Source organism: Ambystoma mexicanum, chromosome 10 (assembly GCF_040938575.1).
Source record: "Ambystoma mexicanum isolate Mex_15411 chromosome 10, UKY_AmexF1_1, whole genome shotgun sequence".
NCBI lineage: Eukaryota > Metazoa > Chordata > Amphibia > Caudata > Ambystomatidae > Ambystoma > Ambystoma mexicanum.
Genome location: NC_090932.1, coordinates 162,724,168 through 162,752,106, shown reverse-complemented (window position 1 = coordinate 162,752,106; position 27,939 = coordinate 162,724,168).

Here is a 27,939-nt window from a genome sequence, read left to right as displayed (position 1 = left end):
GGGATCTTCGACGTCTCTTCTTCGAGTGCTTCGATCTTGAAGAGTGATGGGACCCACTCCGAGACCTCGAGTGCGAATGGTGACGAGGAGATGAATGTCTCGACTTCGTCGACGAAGAAGAAGCTTTAAAAGTCTTACCTTTCTCCAGCTTCCCCCTACGCTCCTTCAAAGCCTTAGCTGTCATGGACATACAGTCCTCGCACTCCGAACAACGGTGTTCAGCTCCCAAACACCACAGACAAACTCTGTGAGGGTCAGTCAGCGACATCTTTTTCCCACAATCTCGGCATTCTTTGAAGCCGGATCGAGGAGTTGTCGGTTCCGACGAGGAAGCCATCGAGTACGGATCGAATAACTCGAGGTAAATAGGTTTAACCTGACAAAACTGAGCAACGGTATTCCGAGGCACTGAGTAAGCACGGAAAAACAGAACTGAGCAACGGACGCTGCGCGCGGCCTTTATAGGCAGGATGACGTCGACGTCGATACGGCGGCTGTCGAGGGACATCGACTCGGAGCACGTCGACGCGCAGCGCCCTCTAGAGAAACATTTTTCCGAGGCAAGCAGAGGTGGAAGGAGATATCTAAGGTAAGGAATACGTCGGAGGACACAAAACCTTCGAAATTAAAAACTGGCCATGGTGGAGAAAGCGCTCCAAAATGTTTCAGCTGGGAGGTAAATGTGGTACTGCTTCTTGGAAATGTGGGATTACTGTTGAGGATTTATTCCTATTGTAAAAGAGTGCACTTGTGGGCATATGCTCTCTGCATGTAGAGCCATGCAATAATTGGTACCAATAGAATGGGAGAGTGATACACTTACAAAGACAGAACCTAATTCAGAATTGGCTAGGAAGATTAATTTAAAAAAAACAACGTGAAATCACCCATTGAGAATAAAAAGTTCAAAAAATAGGAGTGGCTAGACCAACCACAAAAAGAAGTGAATACTGCTCTAAATATATGTCTTTTTTAGACATGGGGAACTCATTTAAAGTGTCGGAAAGTGCATTTCAGCCACATATCTGCTGAATAACTGTCAGAAAAGAGGCGAAAGCAAAATAGCCACATTCACACCAATTACAAGTGCAGCGAAACTGGCGTAACACCCGGCGATGTAACAAACGTCAATCAGCCATTCACGCTTCCACAATGCCGACAGAACAATGACGACCTAAGGTCAGAAGTCACTTTGCTAGCGTACATGCGTCTGCCATAATGAGTGGTCATTAAGCCACAAAATCGTCGCAAATACCGCTGGAAATCAACGCCACAATGGATGTCGCAAAAATGGTAGAAGACCAAGTCCTGCTATCCACCAGGCTGACGATTACAGTGTCACACCTAGCTTTAGCGGCCATGGAGTCAACAGCAAACAAGAGCGAGAATGCCAGCACAGAACAGAGAGGGGGCCTCAGAATACGGAGATGAACCAGAAGACAATGCTGCACAAAATGCACAGTGAGCGGAGCAAGGGAAATGCATACACATGTGTTTGCCAACGTGCCAGAAAGGACATGGAAACAGGCACTCACTGTATGCAGCTTAGCAGGACAGGTAAAACATATCAACAATACATCCGTCTATGCGTTGGACCAATGACTTTATGGCCAGAATTACATTTTACCTGGGAAAAGGCAACATATGGGGTGTGCATAAAAGTATGCAATGCACACAAACATGCACACTCGTGAATCGAAATTGATATCCAACATTGTCCACCCTTATAGGACATCACAGACGGCGCCGAAGACCATGAATCCATCTGCCAAAAGCATGTCTAAAGGTGATGTCAGCAGCGCACACACTCTGCATTTACAGACTCAAGCAACAAACCATCATGGACCTGACAGATAGTGTAGCTACTGACCTAGAGGTCCAGATCAACACTGTCACATCCATTCATACAATTCTGAAGGTGATGAGCATCCTGCATTTCTGTGACAGTGGATCTTTTCAAACTTCTGTGGGACGTACAGCTGGCATTCAGTGGCATACTAACCCAGGTTCTAGACACCATCATCGTACAGGCAGGGGAGCATATCATTTTCCCAACAGATGCCAACACCATCAACACCTTGAAGACCACATTTTACGGTGTGGCTGGTCTAACCAGTGTGGTAGGTGAAATTGATGCAACACGTTGCATTCTTACGCCTCCGGGCACATGAATGCATCTATCAGAATTGAAAAGGATTCCACAGCATCAAGGTCCAGGCTGTGTGTGATGCAAACATGATATTCACTCACATATGTGCAAAGTTCCCAGGATCCACGCATGACGCCATGGCAATGCAGGACAGTAGTGTGCCACAAATGAAGAGTAGCATGACCAACAGGAGGACAAGGCTGATAGGTAAATGTTGAAATAGAAATGCCTTCATTCAATATGAAATCTTCTAGGCAAGAATACACATAATCACACATATCACAGCTAAAACATATAGAATCAGTTGCAACACAAGCAGGGCATAGCTCTACAGTATGGTCAATGAGCATGCCACAAATCTAACATAACCATGCAAATGTGTCTCCCATTGTTCACACAGGTGATAGAGCCAATCCATGAAGACCATAGCTACTGACACCTGTGTGCAGCTGCCATGGCCACAGAACACAAAAACCACACCATCTAGTGATGGGGGCAATGGGTCACTTGACTCACTTATGTCACTTTGGGACCTATAAACACAGGGGCGCTGGCTGAACTCAGTCCTGGCACCTTTGGCGCCAGGTTCATATAGAAATGTGAGCAGGAACACTTTATTTCAGTGCAGGAGTGCTTTTACTTTATTTCAGTGGAGGAGTGCTTTTATTTTACAAGAACTTTCCAGGAGCTGAAAGCTTTTATTCCAGAGAACATCCTCATGTGCTGACTCATCGGGTGTGGCTCCATAGGCCTGGTCTTCATGTGCTGACTCATCAGGTGTGGCAGGCAGGCTGAACCTGGTGGGCGTGGCTTCAGAAGCTCAGCTATATAAGCGGCTCCATCCTTAAGGCCGGTGCTTCGCGTTACTGTGCACTTGCGTGCAACGTTACGCTCACCGCCGCTTGGACCAGTTTACTTACCTTTGGAAACCTGGCATTCTCCTGCATACTCACCTCCAGGAAACAGGTGCTTCATTGCTTCATCTGCATACACATCTCCTGACATCCAGTGATCTTGATCCGGACGCCGCAGCACTGCACTCCGCATCCACGAACTCGGACCCTGTGAAGAAGAAGAAAGACAAGGTTAGAACCTCCGTCATAGGGCGGCGCAAAATTTCAACCCCGTGTGAACCAGTTAACAATTTACCAGCTACTGTACCGCTGCAGCTTCGTTCCTCATTCCCACTGGCTGTCGGCTCGAGCTCCGCAGCTTCTGCCGTGCCGGCAACATCACCTGCAAGGGAACAAAGCAAAAGAGTAAACATCAAAAGTGGAACAGACAGCAATACAAGACAACGAACTTTACAATACAACAAAAACAGACGAGGAAAGACAAAGGCAAACTGGAACACTTACCTGAAGTATAGTGGCTTAGTCATAGCAGGACTGGACTACCACGTGCAAGGGACCAGTGAAGGAACTAGGTCCAGATCATACAAGCGGCCCAGCCAGAAGCAGCAGGACGGAGTGCTCGCCAAAACTAATCAACACGAGCAGCCCCGAGCATCATCACCTATTACCACCAGTCACCACATAAGCGCAGAGGGCGAAGTCGGACCCGAGCGACCTCAACCCCGGGAGGGCTGCAACCGTGCCCCAACGCCTCTGCAGAGACCAGGTGAGCGTAACAGCAATCCACAAACAGTAGTCGACCAACGCACAACTGAGCACACATGAGGACACGCAATGTGATTGAACGTGCCTTTGCAGGGCTGAAAAACCAATGGTGCTGCCTGCATTGCTCCAGTTGCCTGTTCATATATGCTTCTGGAAAGATGTGCACCATAATCACGGTGTGCTGCATCTAACACAACTTTGCAATTCGAAGTGGTGTGCCATTGCCAGCGGAAGCAGACAGTGAGGATGAAGCAGTTGACAGAGGAGAGTCAGCAGAGGACAGTTCATCTACACACTCAGACGAATACACAGCCATGTGACAGGCACTGACATGTGATTACTTGTAGGTGTGTGTAGGTGGCACAGAATACAGCTCACACCTGGGACTTTTCCATCCCATAAATAATTCACATTCATCAATAACTGCACAGGGCAATATGGCATAGTCCACATTCATGCAGGGTCACAAAACCACCAATCAGGTTTGCACTTAACGTGGCCATCCCATCCCAGGGAACCCACCAAGTAGGTATTGTGTTTTCAAATGCATTTAATGTGCTCATGGGCTGCACATATGAGGCCAATCTGAAAGAACAGTATAGGAGGCCAATCTGAAAGAACAGTGGACATATGCACAACGTACCACAACGTACCTCTTGTACTTGCATTTTCCTCTCCAGGAGCTATGGGTCCATGCAGCAGACACATTGCATCACTTGCCGCATCATGGCCTGTGTTATTCTGGCCCAACTGGGGATATGGGTCCATGCAGCAGACAGATTGCATCACATGCCACATCTTGGCCTGTGCCATTCTGGACCAACTGGGGCTATGAGTCCATGCAGCACAAATGCTCCCTCACATATGTGTGCAATGCCAATGTCTCGGTGACTTGTAAAGTGAAGCTTTATGAATGATGCTGTGATCAGCTCACTTCCTGCATCTTTTAATTCTGGCCCTATGGAATACCCTCTGATGGTGGTATAGGAGCTGAGCAGCTGCGTGTGAAAGGTGAGCTTGCATCCTGGGATGCCATGCTGGACACGAGACGTGGACAACTGTGCCTGCTGCAGATGTAGGAGGGACTGTCGCAGTGATTGGTCCTGTAGGCCAAACACAGTTCTCAGACGCTCCTGCACCAGGCCGATTGCCTCCATACAGCAAACCATACAGAGGTGCATGAAACGCTGCAGGGTACCATCGACTCACAGCAGGAGTGAATCCCCTATTTGATCCTGCCAGTACGGTCTGTATTAGGGTATTCAGTGTTCCGTCCTCAAAGTTGCCCATTTTAAGATGGAGGACGTCTGGACCAAACCCCTCCTATTCCAAGATGGCGGACGTCATTTGGACAGCACCGGAATATGACGCATAAGTCTTCAGTCATAAGGACGCCACGGAAGAGATTGTGCATCTTGCAACTGCTAAACTCCTCGACACAGATCACAGACCGCTCCTGATTCTCACAGTTTGACTCCAAGGCTTTGTAATCACGGACTGCTAAGCATTTAGATAATTAGCTATTTTTTTGCTTACAAGACTTTGGGCCTCATCACGAGGTGGGCGGTATCCTGGCAGTAAATCTACTGTAATACATCCAACACAAGTACCATTATCGGCGGATCACAAGTGGTGGTGTTGTAAATCCCCATTTTGATTGAGTCCATTGTACTCAATGGGGCATTTTCAGTGCAATTACTGCAGTGGCAATTGCCCTGCAGTAATTCTGCCAAAAATGGGTAGAAAATCTACAGATTTACCTCCAGCTCAGAGCTGAAGTTGAATCCTCTGACTTTCTGCCCATTTCATGATTGGGCTGTACTGTAATGCAGCAGTAACGCTATTACCGCCGCATTTTGACCGCACTGCCCAACTCGTGATGAGTCCCTTTGTTCTATTTTAAACACGGTCTCCCCGACCGTTCTGCACCACCTTATTTACTAAGGATTCTATGCTACACCAGACCAGAACCCTGTGAATTAACAGGGTTTTAGGTGTCATTGTACAAGGAGGACTGAGCCTACAAATTCAGGTATAGTTTGAAGAATCAAAACTGAGAAAGTAAAGGGGAAACTTTCTGATTGTATGCTAAATACTTTTTTATTATCCTTCCCTTTCAATTTAGTTCTTCGAATTAAGAAGACGTTTCTGGCTATATGCCTGTTTACTGTGCGCAGAAGTGCATAGATTATGCTTTGGTGGGATTGATAAGGGGGGGTTCTGGTGTGTTCTAATTGCATCAGGGATGACTTCTTTCTGTTTCACCAGAAGGTGTTCGCCATCTGTATTCATGTGGCAGCATACTGTTTTTGCCACTCCTTCTTTGCTGCTTGTCATGTGCAGCTTCATGACCACTGGACTGGTGTGATGGGTTGCCTGCATGGGGCAAAGCATACATGCATAGCATCAGCTTGTGTTCAGGCAGTATGTTTGCATCTCTGTGTCAGTTGCTTTGTAGATTCATGTCTTATGGGTGTTTCAGGAAGGTGAGTGGTTGTGCACTTGGCATGAGGGAAATCTTGGTTGATGTGTACATGTTGATCCTGTATGTATATGGCCCTCATTACGACCCTGGCGGTAAGTAATCTACATTACCGCCATGGCGTAATCATCGTTTACGCCATGCACCGATGGCGTAAAGAGCGCCATATTCCGACCCATCGCGCACGAGCATTACGCCATGGCGGTAATGTAAACTACGCCATGGCGTAAACAGCCCTTACCTAAATCGAATGCCGCGCTGGGTGACCTACCGTCACCCATCATTGCGCCGACCGTAATCAGCGGGCCCCGTAATCAGCGGGCACCGTAATCAGCGGGCACCGTAATTAGCAGGCACCGCAAATAAGCGGAACCGGAAGTAGCGTCATCGCGGCGGAACGGGAAAGAGCACAGCGGCCATCTTTAAAAACACAATCCATTGCCATCCTACCCAACCACACTACATTCAACCCTGAAACCCTGTGAATCCCATTACCCACCCATTTCCTCACCTAACCATGCCAAAAGTTGTTAAAAAAGCCTGCGTCAGGCAGCGGCACGACCGCTTCAGTCGCAAAGAATTAACCATGCTTGCAGAAACGCTGCAGGAGAAGGCAGACGTCGTCTTCTCATCAGAGATGACGAGACCAGCCATAGCCCGGAAAAAAGCAGCATGGGAACTCGTGGCACAACGCGTCAGTGCCGTAGGTACCACCCCACGCACCGCCAGACAGTGCCGCAAAAGGTGGGATGACCTCTGGCTCCGAGTAAGGGGCATACTGTCAGCAAACCGCAACCTGGGACTGGCAACTGGCGGTGGAGCAGACTCCCCACTGAAGATGCAGCCATGGGAGGAGACATGTGCCTCATTGATCGGCATAGAGTGCATTGAGGGCGTCGGCGGAATGGAGAGAGGAGCCCCGACATCAGGAGACACAGGTAGGTGCCTCCAATGCAGCCTTGCAAAACACCCTGAATCACACTTACATGGGAATCACAATGTCGCCCCATATGGCAAACGCAACACATCAGCAGAAGACCCACACCCTGCACACATGCAGCATGTACACTCTACAGCAGGCACACACATTCCTGCATGCTCAACCCACCCAAAAGGGAGACAACCTGTATGTCACGGCCTACAAAGTCCACCATCTATCCATCTAAACCATGGCACTCATCACAATGCCTGCTCAATGTCCGCTGAACCATCAATAACACTTTCCCTCCTCTGCTCCACCACAGGCTCACACTCGGACACCGGCAGGGACGAGAGTGGCACCACCCCAGCCAAGAAGACCAGGACAGAGGGAAGAGGCCACCAACCATCCACCTCTGCTGGACCCATGGCCAACCCACAGCAGGCCACAATTCCTGTTGCCGAACAGCCCAGGGCAGCAATTCCCCCCGAGGAAAGGGACATGATGGCACCCACGGCAGACCCACAACCACTGCCGCCCACTGAGGGGATCGTGTCTGCGGGGAAGAGTACAGTCGGGGAGACTGCACCCATCGCAGCCTGTTCTGACAGCGATGTGGCGAATGGGGATGGTGACATGGAAGGTCCCCCCAACACCCAACTTACCTCCCCACACCTGTCCCCATGTAGCCTGCATGGACAGGACACACAAGGGCAATCCCCTGGAGGTTCATGGCCAGCCACTCCAAGCCCAGTGGGAGTAGGGGAAGAGGGGAGTAGTCCTATTGGGCCTGCAATTGCAACCTCCATTGTGCCTGATTTCAGCCAGGTGCTGGACCAAATATCAGCGAGGCAAGAACAACTGGCGTCAATCCTAACGCAGCATGTTGCTGATTGTGGAGGTGCCAGTTCAGGCATGGAGAGGTGTGCTGACAGCATCAAGGCAGCCATCCAATCAGCAAGCACGAACATATGCACAGAACTAGCCGCAGTGCGGAATATGATTGGTGAACTGATACGGACAATCATGGACACAAGGCGTACCGAGCAGGCCGGTACCTCCTCAGCTGCAAGTTCGGCCCCATCCAGCCCCGTCCGCAGGTCATCCAGGACCCGGAGGAGTACAGGCAGGGGGGCCCCAGGTTCCGGGACAGGGGGCTGCCAATAGTGCCCGCCCAGTGGACCACTAAAACATTACCCACTTCACCACAGGCACTGGCACTCCTTTGCAGGGATTTCTGGGGGGGGGGATTAGGTGTGTTGGGGTGTTCAGGGGGGAGGGGGGATTGGGTGTGTTGGGGTGTTCAGGGGAGCGGGGATTGGGTGTGTTGGGGTGTTCAGGGGGGAGGGGGGATTGGGTGTGTCATAACTTTTCAGAAGCACAATACACTTTTTCGTTTATCACAAACCAAATGTGTGGACATTGCTCATTGTGTATGTGTGCTTTATTGTTGTACAGTCTACAGTGTGCATATACCAGACACACACAGTGCCCCAAGTGCCGTCCACATGTTACACGCACACGCTGTGTGTGCTAGAAGTATTGGTCAATGAGATTCTGACGCATTTCACGCCCCTCCTGTGCATCGCTGCCTCCTTGAGGTGCTGGCCCATCCCCACCCTCATCACCCTCATCATCAGGTGGTTGCAGTTCTGCGTCAGGGGCATAGGCACGTTACGTCTGACGCAACAGGAGTGCCCCGCCAGACCTGCTGAGGCAGCGGAAACGTGCCTTCAGTAGGCCAAAGGCCTGCTCTATCACCACACGGGTACGTGCATGGGCACGGTTGAAGTCCTCCTCATGCTGGTTCTGTGGGTTCCGGACTGGTGTAAGGAGCCACCTCTTCAGGGGATAGCCTGCATCACCTGTAAATGGGCAACAATGTATGTGTCAGGAATGAGATCGCTTTCTGAACATGACGCGCCACCATGCCTTGCATTCAACTGTTACTTTGCACCAAATTTAGTTGTGCTAATGGATTCACACTATGCAACCGGTATATGTTCATGGCTCTCATGTACTGTTTTGCATGCCAAGACACAATGCAGGGGGGACAATTGCCTTGTGAGTGCCCATCCACTGTGTCCGTTCAGGCCGTTACTTTATGTGACCTGGCACGTGTCCTGTGATGTCAAAGCTCACATGATTGCAACATTGCTGTCTGGCTCATTATGACCCCAGGGAACAATACTGGTGTCAATGGGGGGAGTTTTTGGGTCTTGCTGTCTGTGTAGTGGTGCATTGATGTTCCTGTCCGACATGTGCCTCCTTTGTGCGCAGTTATGGGGGACAGGCCTTTCAGTTGATGGTGTTTGGTGACGTGCATGTAGGTGCGTTCCTTTGGAGACAATGTGGTCACATTTCGTACAATGCACTTGCTGATGGTTGTGTCATGGTTGGGGTACACTTTCATTCACATGTTAGGGCTGATTAGATCAGGCATCATGTATACAGTTGTCAGATGACGTGAGTGCTGCCTCAGGGTATGATCTGGCTACTGCTAGTCGCAGCCATGTGACGTATGCATCATCCCCCCCCCCCTTTCTGCCAGGTGAAATATGCATTGGTACGTCGATCACCTACACACTTCGCATTTCCATGCTCATGACATTAGACTCACCGAGTAGGCAGGATCTTGGGCCTGCATGTCGTTCCATGTAGCGTGGTATTGTGGAGTTCCGAAGGACCATTGAATCATGGGATGATCCGGGGAATCGGGCACAACAATGTGTGAAGATCCTGTTGGAGTCGCAGACCATTTGCACGTTGATTGAGTGAAATAGTTTACGGTTGCAGTATGGTACCTCCATGGCATGTGGGACCACCAATTCAACATGGGTGCAGTCGATGGCACCAATGCAACCAGGTATGCCAGCTAGTGCATGGAAACCCACTTTGGTGTTGGCAATCTCCTGGGCAGACCGTGGCAATGATATGTGGTCGTCTGTGTGCTTGAGGAGGGCATCAAGCACTTGGATCAGTGTACGTGAGAATAATGGTTGGAATATGCCATGCAAGTGGCCCACTGTGTGCTGGTAGGTGCCTGTGGCCAGGAAGTGGAGCACGGACACGACCTTCAGTAGGGGCGGGATGGCGGTGGGTGTTTCTATCATGCTGACGATGTCGTTGTGTATCATGTGCACAATGTTGGTGATGGTGTCCCGGTCCAGTCGGTACAGGGTGTGGATCTGCTCTGCGGTGAGGTTGAATGTACTGGCTCTGATGCGTGGTATTGGGGGCTGCCTGCGTGGTGCCACTGGCTGTGCTGGTGGGGCTTGCTGGCCCTGCCTTGCCCTCCTTCTCCTCCTGCGTCTCCTCTGTGCAGCTTGTTGTTGTTGTTGTTGTTGTTGTTGTTGTTGCAGTTGTAGCACTCGCATTGCTATCAGGTCCTCCAGCCCCAACATTGCTAGTCCTATTGGTATCATTGTGGAGTGTGACTGGGGCTGGTAGGGGTGGGGTGTGCTCTTTTTGCACTGGGAGAGTCTGTATTGCCTCCACCTGTGCTGATTTTGTGCACCTGTGGCAGCTGGGAACACTGCACATGGCCATTTACGGTTGGTTCGCGATGGCGGAATTAGCGCCATGGCGGTAAGGTACTTTACAGCCTTGGCGATGGCGTTAGGGGCATGTCCGCTTGGTTTGTGATCTGCGTAGCTTTGCGCCATGCCGGTATTTACGGCATGGTGGGTCGCGCGCGCGCGACCTTGGTGCTGTTAGCGGCACCGTAAACTACGATGTCGCTAATTGCACTTTCGCGGGTCATAATCGGACCTAGCGGAAAACGATGCCGGTATTCATTTACCGGCATCGTTTTCCGCTTACCGCCTGGGTCGTAATGAGGGCCAATATGTTTGTCAATGTGCAGATATGTGAGTGCATGTTTTCTTTCTGTATGCCAGGATTCAGCGTTCTCCACTCACCTGTATCATGTCCCTCCTCTAAGCCTGTCACACTTTCCACTTCTATCCCTGGGAGCACTTTCTGCTCCTAGGCAGACTCTGATATTGTCTCAGTCCCCTCTCACCAGTGCTGCCCTTGGCTTCCTGGGCCTCTGATGAACAAGTTACTTACTCCTGGTAACATTCTTACGATTCGATGTTCCTCACACGTATTCTTCATCTTGTGATGCGATATATCTCTACTGCTTCGGAAAAATGTTTTCTCTCAACAGAGGGCGCTGCATGCAATATCGTGTCGAGAGGCAATGTCAACGTCATCATCAGCATAAATAGCGCATGCAACGCCTGTTGGCTTCAGTTCTGTTTTTCTTTTCCCCTTCTTAGAGGAACTAACCAGGTGTACCCAAGACCATAGGCTCTCAGAAAGCGCAGAGTAATACACGTAAATTGTACGGCAGGGTATGCTGGGAGGGGGGTTGAGGAATACGTGAGAGGAACATCCAATCGAAAGAACATTACCAGGGGTAAGTAACTTGTTCTTTCGAACGGATTTTGTCTCCCACGTATTCCTCATCTTGTGATAGACTCCCAAAGCAGTAACAATTTGGAGGTGGGAGTATCAATCAATTGAATCATGGACCGAATGGAGGACTGCCTTAGCAAAAAGTCCTCCTTGACTGGAGAAAGAATCCAGGCAGCAGTGTTTGACAAATGTATGACTGGACGACCAAGTGGCCGCTGAACATATGTAATTTATTGGGACCCCCCTTTGAAGACCCGCAGAGGTTGCCATTCCCCTTGTGAAATGAGCCCTAAGGGTTTCCGGCGGATCCTTACCCACAAGTATATAACATTCGCCAACGGCCTGTACAATCCACCTTAATATTGTTTGTTTGGTGATTACCAGGCCCAATATGGGGCCAGTATCCCCAATAAAAAGTTGATCAGCCTGTCGGAATTTAGCCATTCTTGAAATGTAAAAGCTTAGAGCCCTTTTCGGGTCTAATCTGTGTAATCTCTCCTCTTCTTTACCTGAATTAGGAGGAGGATAGAAAGTTGCCAATGTTATCTTTTGCGACAAATGGAAGCCGGAGACTACCTTCGGCAGAAAAGATGGTTTTACCTTGAGCATTAATTTATCTTTATAGAAAGTAGTATGAGGCGGCTTGCAAGAAAGAGCCTGCAACTCACTTACCCTGCGGGCTGATGTTATTGTGATAAGTAAGACTGTGCTCAATGTTTGGAGCCTTAAAGGACATGACTGTAAAGGGTTAAATGGGAAACATGACAAGAATTTTAATACATGGTTTAGGTCCCAAAAAAGGTACATTAAATGTAACTGGAGGGTATACATTAGTAAGTCCCTCTAGAAATTGTACAATGATATTTTATTTGTATCGCGCTCGTACACAAGTGTTTCGGAGAGCGACAAGGCTAGGGAGGGGAACAGGGGAGAACAAAACAATCTTAATAGGCCCAGTGACACTGAGAAAGTGCAAGTGCATGGGAAAGGGAAAGGGGTAAAAGTGCATGGAAGGGGGAGAGTGGAAAGTGCGGAGCAGAGGATAAACAGGTAAATAATAATAAATACAAATAAAATAGATAATGGAGCAATAAACAGGAGTAGTGCAGCCAGCAGTGGCAAGTGCTGTGTTTACAGCAGCAGAACTGGGTAAGTCTGGTAAGTGCATAAAAAGAGGAAAATTGGGGGTGTGGGGGGTCTGTATGGGTACAGATACAGTGCCCAGTGCAAGTGGTGGCCGGGAGGCAGTGCAGGAGGGTGGCAGAGTGAGCAGGTGCCCAGGCCCAGGGGACAGAGGGTGGTGAGGTGCACAGTGCCAAGAGAGAGCAGATCAGCAAGGGAGAGGGGGGAGCAAAGGCAGATGCAAAGAGGAAGGTCTTCAGGTGCTTCCAGAACCGGGGATGGTTCTCCTCAAGTTTCAGAGAGGAAGGGAGGCTGTTCCAGAGGGCGGCCCGGGCCGAAGACTGAGATCTACCCCTGACTCGTTTCTTTGAGAAACGACTGACCCTAAGGGAGTTAGAGGTAGAGGAGGGATAGCTGAAGGTATTTTGGACTCGGGCCCTAAAAAGCCTTGTGTACAAAGCAGAGGGTTTTAAATGTAATCCTTGCATTCACTAGGAGCCAATGGAGAGATTTCAGAGCTGGAGAGATACGGTCCCAGTGCTTGAGGCCAAGAACAAGTCTCGCAGTCCTGTTCTGGATTAGTTGCAGAGGGCGAAGAGTAGAGGCAGGTAGATTTAGAAAGAGGCTGTTACAATAGTCCAACCTAGAGAGAACCAGAGCTTGGGAGACAGTGAGCTTCTAGGGAAAGGAGAGGAAAGGAGGTGCAGTAGGAAGTTTGACTTTTTAAGAGACCTCAGAGACGTGGGCGGAGAAGGAAAGTGTGGAGTCAAAGATTACCCCGAGGTTCTTGGCCTCACATGTGGGGATAGGAGGAGGGCCAAGCGAGGCCGGCCAGAGAGCGGGGAAAAGATGGAGAAGGGTAGCTGATGAGGAGGATCACTGTCTTGCTGGCAATCCGACAAAGATCATTGGCGGCACACCAATCTTGAATGGCAGTTAGGCAATCAGCGATGAGGGAGGGAGAGCAGGTGGGCGAGGGCAACCTGAAAATGTGTTGAGTGCCGTCAGCATAGCACTGGAAATTTGAGCATAGAATGGCAATGCAGTGGGCGAGAGTTGCCAGATATTGGTTGAAAAGCCAGGGCAAGAGTTTAGACCCCTGGGGAACACCACAAGTAGAGAGGACGATAGTGGATATGAAGGACCCCAGTTGGACCTGGGAGGGTTGATCAGAGAGGAAAGAGGTTAGCCAGGCCAGAGCCTGATCAGTGATACCCAGGTTCTCACAGAGACGGTTGAGCAGGATGCTATGGTTGACTGTGTCGAAGGCAGAAGAGAGATCGAGTAGAATGAGGAGATTCTAAAATAGGAATCCTCTTCTGAGGAGTGCTTAAAAATGGGAAGCGCTGCCAGGTATCCCTTTATGGTTCCAATTTGGAGCCCCAGATTGACTAAATGCAATAGGAAAAAAAGCACCACAGCTGTGCCCTATTGGAATGGATCCACATTCTTATACCTGCATCAGTTGCTTAATTTATTCCCTGGGCACCGGTACAAGGATTTGGTTGCTGGCTTTCTGGCCGAAAGCAAAATCTCCATTACGTCATCCGGGAGATCCCAATCCTTGTATCTCAGCCTCTCAGAAACCATGTGTGAAGGTTGAGTGTTTTGACCTCTGAATGGAGAACCTGACCTTCCTCTTGTGAGAGAAGATCCTCTCTTCATGGAAGACATATTGGAGGGCAGATGGACATGTCCCGACGGTGTTTCGCTCAACTGATATCCCCGGGGGCATCTGGAAGGATCTAAGATCTGGAACCCTAGATGCGTAGTACCCAGTGCTGAATAATGAATCTGCAATTACAGAAGGGAGGATTTGTGATAACTGTCTCTAATGGGTGAATCTCCCACCTCCCTCTGACCGATTCCCTTCCCACTGGGTTCTTTTCGCACCTTAGTTATTTGTAGGGTGAGCTATCTGTCCTGTGTTTCTTGTGCAGGGGCGCTTGACGTTTTTTGGCGAGATGTCCGAGTTGCTTCACTGGTGCAGTACGCCTTCTTTGAGCCCAGGCCTGCTGTGACCCCGAATCTGCTGGTAGGCAAGTAGGTTTGTTAATTGTAAGTCTTTGTTCTGTTTATGGTGGGAATTCGTTAATGTCTTTATCTCCTTTTCAGGTGCGAAGGTCTTGATGCTGGCGTGCAGGATGGAGAGGCACGTTTCTAGGTAAGAGAAAGCGCGAAGCGCAGCGCCTTTATTGTCTTTTAAAGCTAACCTGTGTTTTCTTCTTCTCCTCCTCACAGGCCGCTGTGGTGCTGCAGGTGGATGAGAGCGCGATGAAAAACAGGCCCCCGGAATCCGTTAAGGTAAGTACAGCGCTGTGCGGTTGTTTAATATTGAAAGCGAACCTGAATATGTCTTCCTTTGCAGATGTTGCTGTGGTGCTCCGGATGGAAGCGTGGCATAGCGTGATGGAATTCAGGTAAGACTGATGGAATTCGATGTTTTGGAAGCGCGCATTGCAGGTCGCAATGTTCGAACGGCAGCTGTGGTAGCAGTTCGCCGAAAGTCCTTAAGCTAGTACTCACAGGTGAGTGATGTTTCTTCTTTTCTCGGTTTCCACAGATTGCAGCCCAGTTGAGATACTGAGTGCTGGATGGTGTTTTCTCAGGTAAAACAGAATAATCTTGTTCTTGCAGGATTACAGGATGATGCTGAAGACCAGGAGCTGGAGACAGTGAGCGTCACGCTACTGATTGCAGAATAACAAGAAGCGTGTTCTGCAGTCAGGGTGTGATTTATATAGCCCAGGTAAAGTAGTACCAGGGAAAGTAGTTCCAGGCCTGCCACACCCAAAACTCTAGACCGCATGGCTTGATTCTTAGAACTAGACTGTGTGGGTGCTGATTGAAAGGCCCATGTACATAAATGGGACCTAGTTTGAACAGCCCTTCCGTCCTACATATGAGCCTGGTGCCAAAGGCGCCAGGACGGGCTCCAGGAGCTCTTTTGCAGTGGTTTTAAGGCCCTCAGAGTTCTGGTGGGAGCCTGCTGTGGCACAACTTGTGTCCCCTCATAGTGGTCATGACAGAAGGTCCGGGCACCATGTCCTCCTGGCCCAATCCAGGGTAATTAGGATCATGGATTTCATGAACTTTCTCAACCTCCTGATCACGTGAGGAATGACGGGAATGGGAGGAAAGGTATACAGGAGTGGAAACTCCCAGTCCACCACGAATACGTCTTCTAGAGCTCCTCTTGGGGGAAATTACCTGGAGCAGTACAGCTCACACTTTCGGTTGGCACCGGTTGCAAACAGATCCACTTGAGGGTTTCCCCAAAGGGTGAAGATCGCTTCAAGGACTTCCTGACCTAGTTCCCACACATGAGAGACTGTGCTCTGCCTGCTCAGAGCGTACGGCGCCGTGTTCTGCTCTCTGGCTAGGTGAAATGCTGATAGAGGGATTCCTTCTTGTATTGCCGAGAACCACAGCTGCATTGCCTCTCTGCACAGTGGTAGTGACCCTACACCATCTCTCTTGTTGAGGTAGTACATGGCCACCGTGTTGTCCGCCATTATCAGGACGTTCTTTCCCTGTACAGATGGCAGAAAGGCCTTCAGTGCTAGCCGGATTGCCTTCGGCTCCAAAAAGGTTGATATGTAGTTTGGACTCCGATGGAGACCAACGACCGCTGATTGTCAGTTTGTTGGTGTGGGCTCCCCACCCTGTGAGTGAGGCATCCATCACTACCGTTCTCTCCGGTCATGGTTGCCAAAAAGATTCTCCCTTGAGAATGTTGTCTTCGCAAGACCATCATAGAAGATCTTGAGCAACCCTGCTCAGGACTTGCAGTTGGTCTGACATTCCCTGAGAATTGGGACCACTGAGTCCTGAGAGCCCATTGAAGGGATCTCCTTCGCAGTCGGGCCTCTGGCACCAGAAAAATGCAGGATTCCATGAGACGGAGCAACCTTAGAAAACTTAAAGCCGAAAGATGCTGGGCATCTTGGAATTTTATCACCATCTGATAATTTGATGAGCTCTTACCTCGGGAGGCGAGGCTTTCCATGAGTAAGTATCCAGGACTGCCCCAATGAATTGGAGTCTTTGGAATGGCATCATATGGGACTTCTTGAAATTGAGGGAGAAACCCAGTTTGTCAAAAGAGTGGCAGGTGATACTGAGATGTTCCAGGACTTCTTTGGCTGAACGAGCCCTGATCAGCCAATCGTCCAGGTAGGGGTAGAAGTGAATCCCCCTCTCCTTAGACTCGCTGCCACTACCGCCATTAACTTGGTGAAAACCCTCTGGCGGAAGTCAAACCGAATGGCAGAACTCAAAATTGAAAATGAGAACTGCCAATCGCGGACCTCAGGTAGTTTCTGTGCTTAAGAAGATTTCGCACATGAAAGGAAGCATCCTGAAGGTCCAATGATATCAACCAGTCATGAAGTTGGAGAGCCTGAAGGATCTGAGAACGGGTAACCATCTTGAACTTATCCTTCCAGAATGGGTCTCAATACTCCGTCCTTCTTGGGAATCAGAAAGTGGGGAGAATACCAACCCTTGTTCCTCTCCGTCACAGGTACATGTTCTATTGCACCTTTCTCTATCAGGATTCAAATATCCTGCACAAGGAGCAGATCTGGAATTTTGGCAGAGTTGTATCTCGGTGGATGATCTTGAGACCTTTTTTGGAAAGGAAGGCAGTAACCCTGGGCTTCCGTTTCCAGTGCCCAAGCCTCTGAAGGAATGCCCTGCCATTCGTTCACATGCTGAGAAATTCTGCCTCCCACCAGGGTCTTGTGGGTCAAGGCCTCAGAGAGGCTTAGAAGCGGCTGAGGGTAAAGTTGCTGCTGCTGGGGCTGATTTAGCACTCATTCCTCGTCCACCAGGAGGGAATCTTCTTTGTCCCCTTTGTCCGACCTGTCCTCTTCCTCTTCCAATTGAGGAATGGAAATGAAAAGAACGACCCCTCCAGGAAGATGGGCCTGAATAGGGTTGCTGAGTTTGTCGAATTGAGGCGCTAAGGGATTTAGCCGCCGCCTTGGAGGTTTGCAGTTTCTCCAGACTCTCATCCGCCTTGCTCCCGAAAAACCTCGAGCCGTCAAAGGGCACGTTGAGCAGTCTTGCCTGGACGTCCTTCTCAACCATGCAAATCTGCATAGTATGGTGCTAGTAGCCATGGATCTGCTGATGCTGTCAGCAGTATCCAAACCTGACTGGAGACATTCTCCCATTGCATGCTTACCATCCTTAACTATAGCCAGGAAGCTGTCTCTTTCTTCGCCTTCCGGAATGTAATCAGCCGCCATGGCAAGACAGTCCCACAGGGTAGAAGTGAATCTGGAAAGAGTACAAGTGACGTTGGTCTATTTCAAGGCCATGCTGCCTGCCGTGAAAACCTTGCGTGCCCAGGCATCTACCCTCTTGTCATCTCTATCTAGGGGAATAGAGGGATAAGCCGATTGCCTAGATGATGTGGCAGGCTGAACTACCAAGCTCTCAAGTGTGGGGTGTTTGGTCAGGTATTCTGGATTGCTGCTGGAAGGTCTGTACTTCCTTGCAAAGTTTCTATTAACTGCAGGTCAAGATTCGGGGGTCTCCCAATTTGCAGGGACTTTCCTCTGAAGAGCCTTGTGGAAGGGCAGAATTGGGTCCTTCTGAGGGCCATGGTCCAAGATGTCAGTCATGTTGTCCTGTTCATATGTAGGAGAAGCTCTGCCCCAAACCATATACTCTGTGACCCTAGTCGTGAGTTTTCTATAGGATGAATCTGCATGCTTATAAGGGTCAGACCTGCCAAATTCAGTTCAGGCGAGGTGTCAAGACCACTAGGCGAATGCAGAGTATCAAAAAGGTCTCTCATTTTCGACCCTTCAGAAATGAACTCTTCTGGTACATTCTGGGTGCCAAATTGTAACCAAAAAGGAGGGGAATCCTCTTTAGAGGGCTGTTCCTCCTCATAGATCAAAGACATAGGGCCTCATTACAATGTTGCCGGTCCGGAAACAACGGTGCCAGTAAGCTTACCAGCACCATTGTTTCCGGACCGGCAAAGTACAAGTCTGCCTCCCGAAACCGCTGTGCCTGACAGGTCTGACCCTGCCGGGCACAGCGGCCACAATAGGCAGATTTTCAGGGAAGCACCGGCACCGTTAGCAACGGTGCTGGTGCTTCCATGGTCCCCATTCCCACAGAGTCCAATTGGACTCTATGGGAATGGGGACTTACAATTTACCGGCACCTGACATCCCAGAGCGCTGGAGTTGGAATCCCTCGGTGTTACTGTGAAGTCAGGCACCGGTAAAACATTCGGAGTCCGGCAGCAACCCACCAGTAGCACCGGCAGGGTTACCGCCGGACTCGGAATGAGGCCCATAGATTTTTAAAAGTATTTCTCCGGGATGGGTTTGTAAACCTTTTTTTGAATGCCAAAAGGCCTTGACAAAGTCGAAGTGACAGTCGACAGTGTCGAAGACTACTTCAAAAATGGTGCCGGCTTACTCAGCATTGCCTTCGACTTTGGTGTCGAGAGGTCTGACTCCAATGGAGTTGACAAAAGTCGTCGAGTTCTGCAACGTTTTGTGCTGCTTCGGTGGGGTAGAGATCTTTCTTGATGTATTGCCGGCTTCATGCTCGGCTTCAAAGTAGTAGCCTTAGCCTTCTCTTTGTTGTCCGAAGGAGCGACCGGGGCATGGCTCTTATGCGATTCTTTCGAGGTCGAGACTGCATTCTCAAAAATATGCATCATCTCTGCCTGAAATGCATCCCACTTCCTTGGGGAATCGGATTTTGTCTGGCATCTGATTGCCTCGGTAGAAGAATCAGATGATGAAAAGGGAGACAGATGACGTCTCTTCTTCGCCTTCTTTGAGGAAGAAGACAAAGACTGCCTCGATCGACTCCTCATAGAAGATCTTGAGCAACCCTGCTCAGGACTTGCAGTTGGTCTGACATTCCCTGAGAATTGGGACCACTGAGTCCTGAGAGCCCATTGAAGGGATCTCCTTCGCAGTCGGGCCTCTGGCACCAGAAAAATGCAGGATTCCATGAGACGGAGCAACCTTAGAAAACTTAAAGCCGAAAGATGCTGGGCATCTTGGAATTTTATCACCATCTGATAATTTGATGAGCTCTTACCTCGGGAGGCGAGGCTTTCCATGAGTAAGTATCCAGGACTGCCCCAATGAATTGGAGTCTTTGGAATGGCATCATATGGGACTTCTTGAAATTGAGGGAGAAACCCAGTTTGTCAAAAGAGTGGCAGGTGATACTGAGATGTTCCAGGACTTCTTTGGCTGAACGAGCCCTGATCAGCCAATCGTCCAGGTAGGGGTAGAAGTGAATCCCCCTCTCCTTAGACTCGCTGCCACTACCGCCATTAACTTGGTGAAAACCCTCTGGCGGAAGTCAAACCGAATGGCAGAACTCAAAATTGAAAATGAGAACTGCCAATCGCGGACCTCAGGTAGTTTCTGTGCTTAAGAAGATTTCGCACATGAAAGGAAGCATCCTGAAGGTCCAATGATATCAACCAGTCATGAAGTTGGAGAGCCTGAAGGATCTGAGAACGGGTAACCATCTTGAACTTATCCTTCCAGAATGGGTCTCAATACTCCGTCCTTCTTGGGAATCAGAAAGTGGGGAGAATACCAACCCTTGTTCCTCTCCGTCACAGGTACATGTTCTATTGCACCTTTCTCTAGCAGGATTCAAATATCCTGCACAAGGAGCAGATCTGGAATTTTGGCAGAGTTGTATCTCGGTGGATGATCTTGAGACCTTTTTTGGAAAGGAAGGCAGTAACCCTGGGCTTCCGTTTCCAGTGCCCAAGCCTCTGAAGGAATGCCCTGCCATTCGTTCACATGCTGAGAAATTCTGCCTCCCACCAGGGTCTTGTGGGTCAAGGCCTCAGAGAGGCTTAGAAGCGGCTGAGGGTAAAGTTGCTGCTGCTGGGGCTGATTTAGCACTCATTCCTCGTCCACCAGGAGGGAATCTTCTTTGTCCCCTTTGTCCGACCTGTCCTCTTCCTCTTCCAATTGAGGAATGGAAATGAAAAGAACGACCCCTCCAGGAAGATGGGCCTGAATAGGGTTGCTGAGTTTGTCGAATTGAGGCGCTAAGGGATTTAGCCGCCGCCTTGGAGGTTTGCAGTTTCTCCAGACTCTCATCCGCCTTGCTCCCGAAAAACCTCGAGCCGTCAAAGGGCACGTTGAGCAGTCTTGCCTGGACGTCCTTCTCAACCATGCAAATCTGCATAGTATGGTGCTAGTAGCCATGGATCTGCTGATGCTGTCAGCAGTATCCAAACCTGACTGGAGACATTCTCCCATTGCATGCTTACCATCCTTAACTATAGCCAGGAAGCTGTCTCTTTCTTCGCCTTCCGGAATGTAATCAGCCGCCATGGCAAGACAGTCCCACAGGGTAGAAGTGAATCTGGAAAGAGTACAAGTGACGTTGGTCTATTTCAAGGCCATGCTGCCTGCCGTGAAAACCTTGCGTGCCCAGGCATCTACCCTCTTGTCATCTCTATCTAGGGGAATAGAGGGATAAGCCGATTGCCTAGATGATGTGGCAGGCTGAACTACCAAGCTCTCAAGTGTGGGGTGTTTGGTCAGGTATTCTGGATTGCTGCTGGAAGGTCTGTACTTCCTTGCAAAGTTTCTATTAACTGCAGGTCATGATTCGGGGGTCTCCCAATTTGCAGGGACTTTCCTCTGAAGAGCCTTGTGGAAGGGCAGAATTGGGTCCTTCTGAGGGCCATGGTCCAAGATGTCAGTCATGTTGTCCTGTTCATATGTAGGAGAAGCTCTGCCCCAAACCATATACTCTGTGACCCTAGTCGTGAGTTTTCTATAGGATGAATCTGCATGCTTATAAGGGTCAGACCTGCCAAATTCAGTTCAGGCGAGGTGTCAAGACCACTAGGCGAATGCAGAGTATCAAAAAGGTCTCTCATTTTCGACCCTTCAGAAATGAACTCTTCTGGTACATTCTGGGTGCCAAATTGTAACCAAAAAGGAGGGGAATCCTCTTTAGAGGGCTGTTCCTCCTCATAGATCAAAGACATAGGGCCTCATTACAATGTTGCCGGTCCGGAAACAACGGTGCCAGTAAGCTTACCAGCACCATTGTTTCCGGACCGGCAAAGTACAAGTCTGCCTCCCGAAACCGCTGTGCCTGACAGGTCTGACCCTGCCGGGCACAGCGGCCACAATAGGCAGATTTTCAGGGAAGCACCGGCACCGTTAGCAACGGTGCTGGTGCTTCCATGGTCCCCATTCCCACAGAGTCCAATTGGACTCTATGGGAATGGGGACTTACAATTTACCGGCACCTGACATCCCAGAGCGCTGGAGTTGGAATCCCTCGGTGTTACTGTGAAGTCAGGCACCGGTAAAACATTCGGAGTGCGGCAGCAACCCACCAGTAGCACCGGCAGGGTTACCGCCGGACTCGGAATGAGGCCCATAGATTTTTAAAAGTATTTCTCCGGGATGGGTTTGTAAACCTTTTTTTGAATGCCAAAAGGCCTTGACAAAGTCGAAGTGACAGTCGACAGTGTCGAAGACTACTTCAAAAATGGTGCCGGCTTACTCAGCATTGCCTTCGACTTTGGTGTCGAGAGGTCTGACTCCAATGGAGTTGACAAAAGTCGTCGAGTTCTGCAACGTTTTGTGCTGCTTCGGTGGGGTAGAGATCTTTCTTGATGTATTGCCGGCTTCATGCTCGGCTTCAAAGTAGTAGCCTTAGCCTTCTCTTTGTTGTCCGAAGGAGCGACCGGGGCATGGCTCTTATGCGATTCTTTCGAGGTCGAGACTGCATTCTCAAAAATATGCATCATCTCTGCCTGAAATGCATCCCACTTCCTTGGGGAATCGGATTTTGTCTGGCATCTGATTGCCTCGGTAGAAGAATCAGATGATGAAAAGGGAGACAGATGACGTCTCTTCTTCGCCTTCTTTGAGGAAGAAGACAAAGACTGCCTCGATCGACTCCTCGATTGGGATCTCTTCGACCTTTTGCACCTGGAGGAGTCTCTAGACTCGACAGACTTTTCCTCTCTCTTCGAAGAAGACTTCAAAGCTACCCTCCCCACCGCCAGTTTACCTCTGCGCTCCCTGAGAGCTTTCACTGTCATGGCCTGACAGGACCCGCATTCGTCGGTATGATGCCGGAGTCCATACACCACAGTCCGACGCAGTGAGGATCCGTAATAGACATTTTCGAACAGCAGTCGGGGCATTTTTTAAAACCCAACTATGGTGTCGAAGGAATCGATGAAGACATTTTCTGTGCGAAAAACTGAATTTCGCCGTTAATAACTCGAAGCGTAAGCTTGGAAAAACGGAACTGAAGCCAACGGGCCATACATGTGCTTTTTATGCTGATTATGACGATGACGCTGGACGGAGGCCCTCGAGGGACATTGACACACCGACATTGCATGCAGCGCCCTCTTTCAAGAGAAAAATGTTTTCCGAAGCAGCAAAGCTGGAGAGATATGATATCACAAGATGAGGATTATGTGGGAGGACACAATCCATTTGAAATGTTCTTCACTTCATGTCACGCTTGAGGTCATTCCACCTCTTATGTAGGTTTTCCTTCTCTTGTGGCACAGTGGACCCAGAATGGACTGTATTGACCAGTGCCATCCACATGTCCATCTTCTTGCTTCCACTTGAGAAGTGCATGTCTGCACCAAGAAGTCGTGCTTCTACTGACATTATGTTGTACCTGCAAAGCTATGTCAGGGAAAGTTGGGCCCTTGCACCTGCCATTACGGATGTATGGGAATGAGTCTGGCTGGCTCATTTCACGCTCTACTCTTCTCCTTCAGGAACTTAACTGGGGACCTGTTGCTGCAATTGTGGCAGCATGGTTTCCTCCAGTGTTATGAGTGCCACCAGAAAGGGGTTGACATTGCTTCCAACGGGGGTCTGACTGGTGCTAACTTGGGTTTGACGTCACTTCCGATTGCGGTCTGACGGCTGCATCTTCCATTGGCAGTGGCAGACTAACGTCATTCCCGTTGGTGGATCTAGATATTGCTCCGCTGTTGTCTTTTTTACAATATAATACCGCCAGCTGGCGCAAAGGTTATGATTTGTCGGTACACTGTCAATCTAAGTCAGCGGATGGCTGAAGTGTACGTTGGCGGAGGTTTCCACGACACACTCTATATGAGTTCCAGGATGTTTATACAGTCATGCAAAAGATGACAGATGACAAGACGACAATCAGCAACTACTTTGTGTGGGCAAGTGAATATTTTAGAGATGAGCTGCTTAATTGTGTATCCATACTGGAAATGATGGTGACACCACTTCTATTAACGTAACGTGCCAGAAGGCAGATGTTTCAATTATATTTTCAAAAGTCACACTGAACTGTCAACAAGGCGTTATTGCATGGGGAAGAAGAAATGCACAGCCAATATAGTTAGCCATGTAAAAGAATGAACACATACTACTATTCAGAGAGTACCTTATAGTGTTAGCAAGCTCAAAAACCTGAAAGAAGCAATCATAATAGAACCTCAAACACCATGGTACAAAAGTGTGCATAATCTGACTGGTCCAGAAAAGTGGACAGGCATAAACACAACACTCGTCCAGTGCATTGTGCTCGATTAATATTAAGCTTACAGGTAACGTCTCATTTTCCAAACTGTTCAACAGGAGCAGTTATCTGCTGGCCTACCTGGCCATGCTCGCTGAAATGAAACAAACTGTGAAGAAACCTAGAGGGATCCCTGTCTTGGAAAAGCACAGCGTGAGATTTTCATGCAAGTGAAAACATTTATGGATTTCTGTGGACTCAGGCTCACAATTGCACCTGTTAATGCCACCTCTAAAGCATAATTTGCAGGTGGCATTTACTTTTTTTGTAAAATGGAGGTAAGAAGAAGCCAACTTGCTCATTCGAAGTGGAAAAGCACTTGTCAATGCATTCACATATTTAGGCGTGTGTATAAACACCAGCAGGTGTGAGGTACTCAGAGTCGACCTAATGCGGTAAAAGTCGAAAAATCTAGCAGCACAAGGAAGGATTCTTCTAAAAAGGTATTGCTGATTCAAACTAATTCCCTTAGTAACATTTTATCAAATGAAAGTGATACCGATTCTGACCCATGGCGCTGAGAAGTCCTTCTTTCTACCAGATGACATATGGCCTCGCATAGAAGGATTTTTTGGAAATCAGTGCTGGGGTTACCAAAAAGCATCCCAATCCAGATCGTCAGAAGGGAACTTGCCCTGACCTCACTTAAAACAATAGCAACGTGGAAGTCAATCTCTTTGTACCGCAAATGCCTCAAAGATAACCCGAATGGAGGGTTTCAAGTCCTAGAAAAGGCGATGAAGGATCAATGTAAAAAAATACTAAATGAGTGGCAATACAGCTGTCAAGCCATTATTAAAAACTTGAACGAGTCGGATGAATCGCTGGTGAGAGATCTCTGTAAAATTAAGAAAAAAACTATACATCAATGACTGGATTGAAACACAGGAGGGCATATTAAAGTACAATCATCAGGAGGATTTCTGGTTTGGTGCGCCCAAGCTGAACGTGCTACCTGTGTATGCGAGAATCTTCCCGAATTGGTTCCTCAGATCTCAATACATGCGCTTCTGTTTAAATATCTTCCAGACGAGAGAAGTTCTAAGTAAGAGGAAAAACCAGTCCATAGATACATGCAGAATCACTAAAACACTTATCGCTGATTTGTCTGGCACTAAGAACAGAAAGAGACCTCTTCTTGGGAGAGGCCTTGTCAAGATACAGCGCCAGAACGGTTGATGATTGGTGGAAGATTTTGGCAGAAGGAGAGAAAACACATATCTGCCTGGCTTTGACCAAGTTCTTGTTGGTGATACTCAAGAAAATAGATGATGGCGCTGCAAGTGGAGAATTGCCTAATTACGGAGAAGGGTTTGAGATCATGAACGGAGGGTGATTAAAGCACCTTTGAACAACACAATCGGGACTGTAATTGAATGCAAGCATTTTAAATGTATTGTAAACTGAGTTAGCGTTTTATGATGAAATTATTGGCTAAAGCTTTCCTACGTTGTAAACTGTTTTGAGCCAATAAAAATAAAATAGAAAATAAAAAAATAAAAATGTAGAGAAAAAGTGAAGAGTAAATGCAATTTTGCCTGGCTTTAGTGGGTTGTTCTGCACTCTGCCCTACATGACATTTTTATTTATTTCAAAATGAGCTCCGATGTGTTTTTAATAGTTGACCATTTACAGCATTTTGTCTTTCCTTCATAGTTAAGCATGCATGCTGTATATGTTTTGCAATTCTCGTGCAATATTTTGTTGTATATTTTTTCTATCAAGACTAAAGGTTTCATTATATCAGCTGACCATAAGATATGACAGTTTACTTATTTACTTGAACGTTCTGTTACGTTCTCCTCCAACATCTTACCGTATTTACAAAATTTATGGTTTGAAATATCTTCTTTTCCACATTCCCAATACTCGAACCATATTTTGTAAACTGCAGAAAAGAAATTAAATCATTATAAATCTTGATTAAAAAGCTATAATAGTTTAAAAACTTCAATATTTTGTTTGGTGTCGGTTCATTAACATGTATTTATTCCATTTTTTAGAACATATTCAAGAACAGACAAAACACTAAAAATATATACCACAGCATACTGTTCCTTTCTCTTTCTTTGTACTATGTTTCCCTCTCTCTCGTCATATAAGTGTTACATCAGCACCAACCAAAGCCAGTGAGAACTCTGCCTAAGCACACATCAACATTGGGGAAAACAACATTAGGTTGTTGCCACCCCCCTCATTCCAATCTGCAGTTTCTAAAACTATGGTGCATTCCATTCCATTCTGCTACTGAGAGCTAAAATGGGGGTCTACATTGGCAAATGTGTATTGCATCACCTATGCTCTTAGGAGCAAAATCTATAATTGATGGGGTCCATCTAACTTTCTATATGTGTAGTTCAAGTTATAAAGCTATGATCATTTCACAATAGCTCAAGATTGTGTGAATCAGTGTAAAAAGTAGAAGTAGGAGACTGACACACAAGTGGCATTGTTTTGGCTATAGATTTCTGTTATGTAAAATAAAAGAGAAAACCCTACCTGACCCTATTACTAAGAGGGGTTTCCCTGCCTCAACCAAATACTAAGAATGCTGTCATGGTGTCTGTCCAAAACAAGTAGTCCACCGTTGTGTGCCAAAACCTATTTCCTTCCCTTAAACTCTAAATCAAACTAAGTAAAGTGGTGATCTTCTTGGTCAAGAAGAATGGCTTTCCTCTTCTGGATGATAGACCCAAATGTATTTTCGAGTGATTAAAAAGGAACAGTTCTTCAATAAAGTCAAAACCAAAAGGTCTCGAAAGCTTTCTCAACTTGGCGTTCCACCAACACACATGGAAAAAGAAAGCCTTGTATCATCACAGTGAGAGATGGGATAACTCCCTCTCACCCTAACTTTCCTCTGGTTTCTCAATACCTTTCACAGTGCCAGGATGAACAACTTGCTTTTCCTGGCCTTTCTTGAGTTTCTCACAATGTCAAGGGAATGACTCCCTGCCCTTGGCTTCTCACACAGTGTTCACAACCACCTGGCATCTAATAGTAGTGTGGAGTGGTGAGTGACCAAGTGATGTTGTCACTGGCATGTAGTTGTTGGAATGTTGACCTGCTGAAGCTTTCAAGAGTGGCAGTTGTAAACCTAGGGAGACTTGATGGGAGGTGATCAGCCTGGGTGGTGGTGCTGGTGGTCAGGAAGACCCCTCTTGGACTAGGGATGAGATATGCTCTAACAGATGACCAATAAAGGTCCTTAATGGTATACATGCTGTGAAGCGCCTCCGGGTAAGGGTACCTGCAGCCTCAGAAAGCAAGGTGACCATTACAGACTGTGAGCAGAGTGATTTACAGAATGGAAAGAGCATTTTCCACGAGTGAAAAAACAAGGCTCGGAGTAACCCTCTCCTGCATGCAAGGACCACCCAAATAAACCATGTCTGCAGCTAGCCAGTGACACTTAAATGGCAGCATGCTGTGTACACCCTTTATCCATTCAATGTATCGTTCTACAGACTTCATGTCTCATTCATCCAGCTTCTAAGCACTGTACTGATGTGTTATTACCCAGCGTAATGGTACTCAACGTCTCGACCTCAGAAGGATGAAGGATCGACTCAACTCCTGTCAAACCTGCAGATGCAACTGCTTTCCGCAGAGGCAAAAACGTGCCAGCACCCCAGATGAAATAAATACCTGGAGA